A 13,528-nucleotide genomic window follows, 5' to 3' on the forward strand; every position below is an offset into this window, starting at 1 on the left:
TGATAAGTATGTGAGGTGATGATTGTTAGCTTGATTTAATCATTTAATATGCATGTGTATAGAATTATATATATTCATGAATTAGAAATTTGAAAAGAACATAGTGGTGATGATTTTTCCAGATTATTTAAGTTAAAATATGATCAGTGTACTTTGCTGTTGCTCTTCATCTTTGGCTTTAAAAAAATAATCCATTTTATCCAATGTCAATTTATTAGATATTTGCAGAGGCCTCCCATACCCTAGAACAGTGTTGGACATATGGGTATAGTCCATACTCTCAAAAGTTTGCCGTTACCCGAAACAAGCAGGAAAGACAGAATCAGAAATCTGTTTCTACTTCCTTTTTTAAAAAAGCATCCAGGCAATATAAATTCCATATTGTTGAAGAATTGCAAAAGAGGTTTAATAAGCTAACGGGGAGATTAATATTGGACAGCATGAAGAGTCCAGTGATATACATGTCCCAATAGAACCAAGACAACATCTGTCTTTAGTCCAGCTTCCAAAGTGATCTACTTAAAATATGGATGGAGCCAGACATTTGCTTAGGTGGTCCATTCTGCATTCCTAAGTGTGGTGCCCAGCCACGGTCTCATTCTCTATTGCCTCCTTGATGCTCTTGATATTGTAGGCTTGGGAACATCTCAAGTCCCACATATGAATTCATGCCTCTATATCATAGGTGCTATTTCTTCTGTTTTCTCTCTACCTCCAGTTGCAAATTGAGTGTCACTTCTTCTGTGAAGACTTCTCTATTTGTCCTAGTCAGATTTAGAAGTTTCCGTCTTTTATATGCCATAGCATTGTGTAAAGTTCATATCTCTGAGTATTCATTCATTCATTGCATGGTAGTAGGTTTGTCTTTGTCCATCTCACATCCTTGGAGACTATGAGCACTTTGGAAAGAAGCAGTGCCATATTTTTTTGTATTTTCTGGACTAGCTTGGAGAACAGCACACAGATATTTGTTGAGTTACATGAACAAGGATAGCCTATGGACTGTCACCACAAAGTAGTCATTCTTCTTATTCTCCAGCAGAAATCTATTTTCACAGTCCTTCATCTAGGAAATGTGTTTAAATGACTCTTTTTTTTTCCCAAGTGGCTTAACCATTTAAAAAGACAAAGTGGGCCATCAATCTGACTCAGTTTAAGAAGCACCAAGGTAGAATAGGAATAAAACTAGAAGGGCCTGAGAAAATCTGGGTTTCTGTCCCACCTCCACAGCTAACATGCTCTGTGATCTTTCAGTTCATCTCCAGGCATTTAGTTTCCTCATCTGTAAAATGGGGCCTGAGTAGTTGCTCATTTGAGAAAGATCACTCAGATCTAGATAGAATCACCCACAGTAGACAGAATCAAACCTAGGATCTGCCTTGGATCCTTCTGAGCATTCAACCTTACAGAGGAAGGGATGTGAAGGACTCTAAGTTTATTTATCTCAACTCGCCCACCCTCTAGATTCAGGAATCCATTGGTCAGCCCTCCTAGGAGGTAGTGTCTGACCTCTGACAGATCCATCTGGTGGTAGGCCTTTTACTTCCTGTAGTGCCCCTTATTCTATTGCTGGACAGCGCGCACATTAGAAATCCTCTACCTTGAGCTAAAATCTGCTTTCTGTGACTTTGCTCCTTGGTCTTGATCAGCTCTCAGGAGTCACAAGAGTAAGTCAATTCCACTTGTGCCTATGATAGCCCTTCAATCATGGTGAGACAGCTCTCATAGTTCTCCTGAGCCTCATCTTGTTCAGATTAGACAGCCTAAGCTCCTTCAAGCATGTCTCACCTGTTCTGGATACTGATGCCCTCATTATTCTCACCACTGTCCTTACAACACGCTTCATTGCACCTGGAAGGCCCCTCTGGAAGAGAGTTGAATGCTCAGAAGGGTCCAAGGCAGATCCTAGGAAGCCATAGCTTTCCTTGTGCTAGTCATTGAACTTTCTCCCTCCCTGCCTAATGGTTCTACAATTTTCGGTTCAGCCTCAGACTCTTGTTGGCTCAAGTTGTGCTTGTGGTCAATCAATATTTGAAATATTTCATAGTTCAAAATAAAAACTTTAAAAATCCTCTGTCAGTTCAAGTTTCCCTTATTGTACTTACTTATGCAATGACTTTTTAACCCTACGTGGTCTCCATTAAGCTACATGGCTCTCAGTCCTTCAATACCACAACCCTCCCAAGAGTCACTTTGCAGAGTAGTGACCACAGGTCATGATCCTTGGCTGAGGTATTGAGCCAGGATCATTCTGCACACCCACTTGACAGTTCACTCTCTGGTCTCGTCTTCCTGGCTAGCTGACTTGTGGCCTACCAGGTTCCTTTCTTAGTTGCCTCCCTTTCCTTCACAGTACTGGACTCTCCCTAACATTTCTTTCTTTGGTACCTATATGAACAAGAACAAATGACTTATCGCCAGCCTCAGCCTGCAAAGCTCAGGGAAGCCTCTTTTTCTCTATAACAAGGAAGTGAACTAAGTTCCATTCTGTTAGTTTTATTAACTCTTATTGGTTAAAATAGTTTTGAAATTAATTTTGATTTCAGTATAGTCGAATATGGGGGATGGAAGGAGGCAGGGTAAAGGAAATAATAAACTGTGGGAATCATCTTGGAGTTTTGCTAAGATGGAGGTTGATTATGGATTCCGGAATGTAGTAGGTACTCAATACATGCTAATTAAAGACAATTTATGGGAAGGCTCTTTAACAGATAAGGGAAGTGAATTACAAATAATAGATGAATGAGACTAGAACCCTTTAAGGACCAAAAACATCAGAGAAGGAGGCTGTTTCTAATTCAAGAGAACTCAAGCAAAGAGACTCAGAAGAAAAATACATTTGCTTAGAGGTGAGAGAGGATAACAAGTGGCAAGTTTGATTTGCTTTGCCAAACTGTTAGTGTAAGCTTTGCAAGAAAGAATTATATCAAGAATTTTGGAGAGAAGAACCTTCTTTGATGTGATCTGACTCCGAGTTTTATATCAAACCCACTGGGGTGACTGAAATGTCTAAGATGGTACCACATGGTTGGATAATCCTGGGTGGAGTCCAGCTTTTCTTTACCTCCACAGCCCAGACCCCTCTGAGCTGCCTAAAGCTGAATTGGTATACTCGGTCGGTCCTTCCACCAGAAGACTGTTTCTTAAATTCTCCACAGTGGGATGTGTTGAATGTCAAGCTTATATAGTCGGGGAATGTGGCTTTCAGTAGAGTCACAATGCTGTAGTCTGGGTTATAGGTATTGGAGAATACCAGGAATTGTTGTTCCCAAGATCGCCAGACTCTCACTTGTATTGTTTTAACTTATACACAGACATTTCACTATTTTCTAATTTTAAGTTTGGCCAGTCTATCTCCTTTGCTTTATTTTCTCACGAGAATTTGCTGTGTGCTCACTAGAGTCTGGATACTGCCCTTGGCCCTGGAATAATCAGGATGAATCAAATAGAATCTCATAATAATCATAATGCATAGTAAATATTGCAGAAGGGCATACCAGGTAACGAACTGAAACCATTCATGGGGTCAAATACGGTGCCAAAGTCTCAATTAGAGGCAGGAATCATGCAAGGGCAGAGTTTCAAATTCTGAGCATGAATGTGATTGAGAGAGTCAGGCAGCCATAGAACTGTATCCCAAATGCTGTCTCTCCTGTCTCTTCTGGAATGTGCCATTACTAAGTATGCTATTTCTCAAAAGCACCTCACTCCTGGGCTTTGGAACAAATACATGGTTCTTGAATATAATGTGTCTCCAAGAATCATTTCCTACCTTGTCAGCAACAAAAAAGTAATAATTCCATACCTCAAAGAATGAGTTTAAGATTACATAGTGACAGAAGATTTAAAAGAGAAACCCCACCCCAATGGATAGAAACTCTACAATAAAAACTATATTTAGATAGCAAAATCATTTAGGAGCAAGTTGTCGAATATTAAATGATGCTGAGAAAAGACACATTTGCCATATTCTTTGAAGTCTGAAAATTACAGTTTCATATACTTTATGGAGCTTAAACCATTTGAATAAAAATGAAATATCTCTTGGCTAGAAACACTATAGCTGTGGTCTGCTTTCATTTCCTCAGGACTATAACTGAGATGGAAAAGGAGGAGATTCAGGAGGCAAAATTTTCTTTTTTGGTCTGTCTCCTGCTGGGACAGATGCTGAGAGAAAAACAGAAAACCTGCTGCAAAGTTTTGCTTGAGGAAAAGAAGGCAAAGCATCAAGTGTGTGACAAGAATTTTTCTCCTGGAGATTAAGCTAAATTTTTTCTTTTTTTTTTTAATCTATCTCCTCCCCACCCCCAAACTGAGCAAGTACCCTCTCAAGGGCAGGATTTAAATTATACAGGTTTTTAGGAGTAACATTGATTTGGCTTAAGTCTGTTTGGTATAGCTTAAAAATGTTGCTCTGCTAGGACTTTTAATGATGAAATTGCTGAAATATGCTTGCAATATCAGGAGATTACTTGGTACATGGATTGGGCATGATTCTAAAACTTTATTGATTTGCCAGTTTTTATGCCCCAAAGACTCAGTCATTTGTACCGTAGTCTTATATATCATTACACAAAGTATTTAGAAAACTCTAGTAGTTTGAGCCTGAATTTTAACAAAAGAATGTGGAACTTTTAATATAATGGCCACTATTTAGTTTTTTGCTTCATGTACTACAAAAAAAATTAATAATGAATCCAAAGATTCTCAGAAAAGCTTTAAAAGCTTTTAAAGAGGAAAACAAACAAAAATGACTTAGACTTCAAATTTAAAAGGTCAAAAGAAGTAGGTTTGGTGAAAATATTTATCCATATTGAGTGTATTGTTGTTTCCATCTGGAGAAATACAATGAGAAATGCTTAAAATCTTTTCTGGGAATTGCATTAATTCTTGATGCACTCTTGGCCTTCCGTTGTCTTATACGGTTGTGCCCCTGACTCATTTTTGAGACCTCGAAGCTGTTTGCAGATTAGGCTCTAGTAAGGATAGACCATGAGAATGTTCTTACACCCCTGCTGATCAACAGCACCAGGTCTCTGTCTTAACCACTGATATAAACCAGACCTGCACCTGACGTGGAAGACAGTAGTGGATATGAGGAGGAGGTTGGAGAAACCCAGGTTCTAATCCCAGTTCTACACCAAACGCACTCAGATGGTCCACCTGGAGGACTGAGGGTCCCTCCTGCCTTTCATTGTTCTCAGCAGTGGTCACAGTTTAATATCTGGCTGCCTCTGTCCAATCCTACTGTTGACTCCAATGCTGACCCTGCCGTTCTGTTCTTCTAAACCAATTTCATCCTCTTTAGTGTGGTCCATTGGCAGAACTTCCCTCCCATCCTGGACCCCTCCCTGCACCCTGTAGGAAGGGTCGCCATCGTCAACCTTTCCCTGTGTCCCGTGGCTCCTTTCCTGCTCCTTCCACCCCAGGCCATTTCAGGAGCTCTTGTTCTCAGCTCCCTGGCTTCTCTCTGGCCTCTTCCTCAGGGCTCTACTTCACTTTCACAATTACCATTATCATGTGCTGATGGCCAGGGGTCCACATTTTCCATCTCCAGTTCCAACTCCCTCTCAGCTATTGTGTATTAACACGAGGATGTTCCATCATCTCAAACACACACACACACACACACACACACACACACACACACAGCAGAGCCCAAACTAAATTTACCACCTAATTTTCCAAATTAGGTTTTCTAGGATGGCAGCCTCTGGGACAGGAGTCCCCTGTGTTTATCCTTGGCTAGCAAGGCAATAAACCTGTTTCCTTTCCCTCAAACTGTGTCCTCACTATTGGATGGGCACTGGGGACAAGGACTGAGGTTTCGGTAACAAACGTGGTACCCTAGGTAGGACCCGAGAGCAGCCCTGGCTCGTGCATCTTTCGGCAGGCCTGGGTCTCCAAGCAACCCCACTTCCGTGATGAGGATGTGAGGTGCTGGTGAACTTGTTGAAAACCAAGATAGTGAGTTTGCCTCCTGTCAAACCAGAGGAGCTGTTCCTGTGAATAAAGGGAGGGCCTGAGGGGCCATCCCAGCAGCTGGCAAAGCTCCTTCTACATCCGGGAGCTCCCACCTTCTCTCCCTGAATGGCACAGGTAGCTCCATCACGGTCCACTTTGAGTAAAAGGAACTCAGTTAAGTCATGACACCCTTGGCCATCTGGCAAGTCCCCTGGTGAGCAAGCAGAGACCCTTGATGCCACACATTGGGTTCCTCTTTGTGGGAACACTTGATCCCTCTGTGGTGACATTTGGGGCACTGCTGGTGGAGGAGTCATGGTTAAGTGGGGCTTGGGAACCTAGGGATATAGACTCCCTTCCGGTCTCTTCTAGGTTCTCATCTGTTTGCTGGCCTTGAGTTTGGGAATTCCTTCTGGTTGTCCGTTTTGCTTGTCTCGGTTATTGCCTCTTTTAAGACATGGCCGGTACTGCGCTGCTCCAAACTGGCTTTTCTCTTTGTCTTCCTGTTTCACTCACAGCACACCGTCGTGAACCACATACACATTTTGCATCCTTCCTGCTTCTTCCTTGAGTAGTTTTCACCATGTCCATCTTCTCTGTTATAATCTGTTTTGTAGATTCCCCCACCCCTGTTATTTAATAAATTCTTTTGATAGGAAAGCAAGTTAATCTTTGAGCTAAACAAATCATGCAATCACTTTCTAATCAACTGGAGAGTAAATACAATATTTGAAATATTTTGACTTATGTATTAATTCAAATACTCTTTCTTCTACAACTTTATTTGCTTTTGGCTTATGCTCTATAGAATGGCAACTGGTTACTTTGTGTTGACAAATTTTGCATAAAAAGTAATGCAATAATAGAAATACCATGAGAATAACTTATTCTCCTCAACGTTGCTGTTGAGATTTAATATTGATATAACATAGATATTTTGTGTATCTTGTACCCATACAATATATAAACATTTACATAATGTGTATTTCAAAAATTGTATTGTGTCTTCTATACCAGATTTTAAAATATTCATATTTAAACCCTTCCTCTATGCTTAATAGAAAAGTCTTTCTCTGAGTTTTATTATTTGATAATATTTAAGGAACTTAAGCCTATGTAAAGGTGCTAGATATTTTCTTAAACTATATTGTTAAAAAGAAGCTAAAATATCACTATGCCTTACTAACATTTTTTAAATCTTTACATTTTTAAAAAAATCATCATTTCTCTCAATTTTTTTCAGGCTTTTAGAAGTTACAATACTAGTATAATGAATTCTTGGATAACATCCTCTACTCTGAATCCCCAGATATTAACATTTTGACACTCTTGTTCTCTCTTCACACTCACACACTGTGTTTTTCAGAAACATTTAAGAGTAGGCTGCACATATGACGCCTTTTTATCCTTAAAGACTTCAGTGTTTCATAAAAAATAACTGTCTCACACAGCCACAGTGCTGTGTGATCCAAATCATCTCTGCTTTTTTTTTTTTTAAAAAAATTGAATACATGCACACGATGAAAACAGAAAAACACTGAAATGCTCAGAATGAAAACAACACCCTGCACCACTCCATTTCTACTTCCAGGAACTGGAGATGTTGACTATTAATTCTATTTTCCATCTATCTGGTGATTTCATCCCTAAGTCCAAATAATGAACTTATATCGCCATTTCTTGGGTGGCTCATTCATCCTCAATAAGTATTCATAGAGCTCTTTCCAGACGCCTGGCTCGGAATGGCCTTTTTAGTTTTTCCCATTACAGTTTCCCATTTTTCTTCTTTGTTTTTAAAGAGAAGATAACATGCTTTCTTCACTATTTCATTAAAACAATACACAATGGTCATCATTCCCCCGGTAGCTTATTCCTCCAATATCTTAACTCTTTGAACACAAGAATTCATGGGAGTCTGGGGATTTCCCCATAATGATTTGAACAATTTGAACTCGTCAGTTCAATTTCTTAGTCTTACTGCAGAACTGTCACCTTGAGGTTTATTTTTCCATTGGTATATGGGTGAGTGACACATTCTGAGGGTCCGACATCTTCCTCAAATTTTTTTTTTTTTACTTTGTTAGAAAAATCTCAGGTGGCTTTTTCAGAAAGGGTACATTGAAAATAAGCTCGCTGTTATTTTGATATTTGCATGTCTGAACGACCTCTTGCACTTGATTTGGAACCCTGGGTTCTGGGGCCTTTCCCCTGAGAGCTGTGATGTTGCTCTACTATCTTCTGTCCTGAGAATTTCTGACAGGACATTTAGTCAGAGTCATTCATTCCTATGTGATTCACTTTTTCTGGATGCACTTAGGAGCCCCTGATTATGACTGGTATCTGGAAGTTCAACAAAGATGTGCTCAGTGGGGGGCTTTTAAAACTGCAATCTAGTGGGGCACTGCGGTGCATACCTGTCTGTCATCCAGTGGCTCAGGAGGCTGAGTCTGGAGGATCACAAGTTCAAAAGCAGCCTCAGCAACTTAGTGAGGCCCTAGGCAACTTACTGAGGCCCTGTCTCAAAAAAAAAATATTAAAAAATTGGCCAGGAATGTGGCTCAGTGGTTAATTACTCCTGGTATCAATCTTTGGTACCAAAACAAAAAAGAACTACAGTCTTCTCGATCTTTGTGTTTTATTTTTATTTTTGGTCTAGGGATTGAACCCAGGGGTGCTTAACTACTGAACCACATCCCCAAACCTTTTTTTCACATTTTATTAGAGACGGGGTCTCATTAAGTTGCTGAGGCTGGCTTTGAACTCAAGATCCTCCTGCCTCAGCCTCCCAAGCCACTGGGATTACAGGAATATGCCACTGAGCCCAGCTTTTGGTCTTGGTTGTGATTATTTGTGTATCCTTCTTTCCTTTTTTATTCTAGAGATAATAAAGCAAGAATTGGAAAAAAATTAAGCTTTTATTAATCAGTTTGGGCATTATGATGGCTTGTGCTGGGCTCATCTGGTTAAAATGGAATTACTTTTCTCAGACCCCTTTTCCCTTGTAGGTTGTGGATTAGATTTGGTCAAAAGCAGAGTCACTGTGAGACTTGGAAGGCTGATGTGAAGCAGTGGCTGTTGGGGGCCACAGCCCAGTCGGGATGGCACAGGGCATTTTGCCAGAAGGGAGTGGTTGAGAGGGATCCATTAAGATGATGATCATTGAGTTAAGCTGTGTATAATTGCTGTCACTGGATGATGCTGGATTGGAACAGGCTGTGTATAGGGCGGCTCCTGCTCCGGGAGAGTGGGTTGGTGAAGTTCCGATGAAGGGAGTTGGGGTTGGTGTGTGGTGTCCCTGGAGTGCGTGTGAAGTGCTGGTGGAGTTGGGGCAATGACATAGTTCCTGTTTGAACCTACAAGCGCCTCATGGCGGCTGGGTTATTTTGTGCCCAGCCAGACGGCGGCAAGTGGCCACTGCTCTTTGGTGTGGCCTGGTGACAGACTCCAAGTGACTGCAGGCTCCAGACCATCCTTGCCGTCTTCTGCCATGTGTCAGCACTTTCCCTTGATGGTGGGTCCTGTCAACCACAGCGGTCCTGAGCTCACCGCCAGACAGACAGACCCATGGCTGTGGGGCTGGGGAGCTGCCCAGAGCCCCCTCCCAGGGCCTGCCTTTGCAGTCCACAGGGGAGCGCAGGGAGCTCCTCGGATGGACAGGGGCGTGGCTGCTTGATCTTCAATGGTCCTTCTAGCTCTTCCCTCAACTCTGTACACACTCAACACCTACGTCGACTCTGGAATCCCATAACTCGGGATAAAACTTGGCTTGCGGTCCTCACTAAATCCTGAGAAGATTATAACTTTATAAATCTTCTCTATCGCTTAACTTTTTCTGAAACTTAATTTTTTTTCCTTCTGCCTATTTTCTGGAAGATTTTTTTTTATTGGTTGTTCGAAACATTACAAAGCTCTTGACATATCATATTTCATACATTAGATTCAAGTGGGTTATGAACTCCCATTTGTACCCCAAATAGATTGCAGAATCATGTCAGTTACACAACCACATTTTTACATAATGTCATATTAGTGACTTGTATTCTGCTACCTTTCCTATCCTCTACTCTCCCCCCTCCCCTCCCCTCCCATCTTCTCTCTCTACCCCATCTACTGTAATTCATTTCTCTCCTTGTTTATTTTCCCATTTCCCTCACAACCTCTTATATGTAATTTTGTATAACAATGAGGGTCTCCTTCCATTTCCATGCAATTTTCCTTTTCTCTCCCTTTCCCTCCCACCTCATGTCTCTGTTTAATGTTAATCTTTTCTTCCTGCTCTTCCTCCCTGCTCTGTTCTTAGTTGCTCTCATTATATCAAAGACATTTGGTATTGTTTTTTAGGGATTGGCTAGCTTCACTAAGCATATTCTGCTCTAGTGCCACCCATTTCCCTGCAAATTCCATGATTTTGACATTTTTTAGTGCTGCGTAATACTCCATTCATCTATTGAAGGGCATCTGGGTTGGTTCCACAGTCTAGCTATTGTGAATTGTGCTGCTATGAACATTGATGTGGCAGTGTTCCTGTAGTACACTCTTTTAAGGTCTTCAGGGAATAGTCCGAGAAGGGCAATAGCTGGGTCAAATGGTGGTTCCATTCCCAGCTTTCCCAGGAATCTCCATACTGCTTTCCAAATTGGCCCCACCAGTTTGCAGTCCCACCAGCAGTGTACAAGAGTACCCTTTTCCCCACATCCTCACCAGCACTTGTTGTTCTTTGACTTCATAATGGCTGCCAATCTTACTGGAGTGAGATGGTATCTTTGATTTGCATTTCTCTGACTGCTAGAGATGGTGAGCATTTTTCCATGTACTTGTTGATTGATTGTATGTCCTCCTCTGAGAAGTGTCTGTTCAGGTCCTTGGCCCATTTGTTGATTGGGTTATTTGTTTTCTTATTGTTTAATTTTTTGAGTTCTTTGTATACTCTGGATATTAGGGCTCTATCTGAAGTGTGAGGAGTAAAGATTTGTTCCCAGGATGTAGGCTCCCTATTTACCTCTCTTATTGTTTCTCTTGCTGAGAAAAAACTTTTTAGTTTGAGTAAGTCCCATTTGTTGATTCTAGTTATTCACTCTTGTGCTATGGGTGTCCTGTTGTGGGGTCGGGCTCCAAATTCCTCAATATGTAGATCGGAGCCAACTTTTTCTTCTATCAGACGCAGAGTCTCTGATTTGATATCAAGCTCCTTGATCCATTTTGAGTTAACTTTTGTGCATGGCGAGAGGAGGGGATTCAGTTTCATTTTGTTGCATATGGATTTCCAGTTTTCCCAGCACCATTTGTTGAAGATGCTATCCTTCCTCCATTGCATGCTTTTAGCCCCTTTATCAAATATAAGATAGTTGTAACTTTGTGGATTAGTCTCTGTGTCCTCTATTCTGTACCATTGGTCCACCCGCCTGTTTTGGTACCAGTACCATGCTGTTTTTGTTACTATTGCTCTGTAATATAGTTTGAAATCTGGTATTGCTATACCGCCTGATTCACACTTCCTGCTTAGAATTGCTTTTGCTATTCTGGGTCTTTTATTTTTCCATATGAATTTCATGATTGCTTTATCTATTTCTATAAGAAATGCAGTTGGGATTTTGATTGGCATTGCATTAAACCTATAGAGAACTTTTGGTAATGTCACCATTTTGATGATGTTAGTTTTGCGTATCCATGAACAGGGTATATTTTTCCATCTTCTAAGATCTTCTACTTCTCTCTTTAGGGTTCTGTAGTTTTCATTGTATAAATCTTTCACCTCTTTTGTTAGGTTGATTCCCAAGTATTTTATTTTTTTTTTGAGGCTATCGTGAATGGAGTGTTTTTCCTCATTTCCGTTTCAGAAGTTTTGTCTCTGATATACAGAAATGCCTTTGATTTATGTGTGTTGACTTTATATCCTGCCACTTTGAATTCATTTATTAGTTCTAGTAGTTTTTTTGTAGACCCTTTTGGGTCTTCTAGGTATAGAATCATGTCATCCGCAAATAGTGATAATTTAAGTTCTTCTTTTCCTATTTTTATGCCTTTGATTTCTTTCATCTAATTGCTCTGGCCAGTGTTTCGAGAACTATATTGAATAGAAGTGGTGATAGAGGGCATCCCTGTCTTGTTCCAGATTTTAGAGGGTATGCCTTCAATTTTTCTCCATTCAGAATGATGCTAGCCTGAGGCTTAGCATAGATAGCTTTTACAATGTCAAGGTAAGTTCCTGTTATCCCTAGTTTTTCTAATGTTTTGAACATAAAGGGATGCTGTACTTTGTCGAATGCTTTTTCTGCATCTATCGAGATGATCATATGGTTCTTATTTTTAAGTCTATTGATGTGGTGAATAACATTTATTGATTTCCGTATATTGAACCATCCTTGCATCCCAGAGATGAATCCTACTTGATCATGGTGCACAATTTTTTTGATGTGCCTTTGTATCCGATTCGCCAGAATTTTATTGAGGATTTTTTGCATCTAGGTTCATCAGAGATATTGGTGTGTAGTTTTCTTTCTTTGAGGTGTCTTTGTCTGGTTTTGGAATCAGGGTGATGTTGGCCTCATAGAATGAATTTGGAAGAGCTCCCTCTTTATTTCCTGAAATAACTTAAAGTATTGGTATTAATTCTTTTAAAGGTTTTGTAAAACTCCGCTGTATACCCATCCAGTCCTGGGCTTTTCTTGGTTGGTAGTCTTTTGATTGCTTCTTCTATTTCATCCATTGAAATTGGTCTGTTTAAATTGTGTGTATCCTCCTGACTCAGTCTGGGCAAATCATATGACTTAAGAAATTTATCGATGTCTTCACTATCTTCTATTTTATTGGAATATAGATTTTCAAAATAATTTCTAATTGTCTTCTGTATTTCTGTAGTATCTGTTGTGATATTGCCTTTTTCATCCCGTATGTTAGTAATTTGAGTTCTCTCTCTTCTTCTCTTCATTAGCATGGCTAAAGGTCTGTCGATCTTATTTATTTTTTTCAAAGAACCAACTTTTAGTTTTGTTAATTTTTTCAATAGTTTCTTTTGTTTCAATTTCGTTGATTTCCACTCTGATTTTAATTATTTCTTGCCTTCTGCTACATTTGCTGTTTTGCTCTTCCTTTTCTGGGGCTTTGAGATGAAGTGTGAGCTCATTTATTTGTAGGTTTTTTCTTTTTTTGAGGAATGACCTCCAGGCGATGAATTTCCCTCTTAAAACTGCTTTCATTGTGTCCCATAGATTCTGATATGTTGTGTCTGTATTTTCATTTATCTCTAAGAATTTTTTGATTTCCTCCTTTATGTCTTCTGTAACCCATTGATCATTCAGTAACATATTGTTCATTTTCCATGTGATGTAGGATTTTTCCTTGCTTCTTTTATCATTGATTTCCAGTTTCATTCCATTATGATCAGATAAAATGCATGGTATTATCTCCATCCCTTTATATTTACTAAGGGTTGCCCTATGGCATAATATATGGTCTATTTTTAAGAAGGATCCATGTGCTGCTGAGAAAAGTATATCCACTTGATGATGGTTGATATATTCTATATATGTCAGTTAAGTCTAGGTTATTGATTGTGGTATTGAGT

This window comes from Urocitellus parryii, chromosome 12 (assembly GCF_045843805.1).
Source record: "Urocitellus parryii isolate mUroPar1 chromosome 12, mUroPar1.hap1, whole genome shotgun sequence".
NCBI lineage: Eukaryota > Metazoa > Chordata > Mammalia > Rodentia > Sciuridae > Urocitellus > Urocitellus parryii.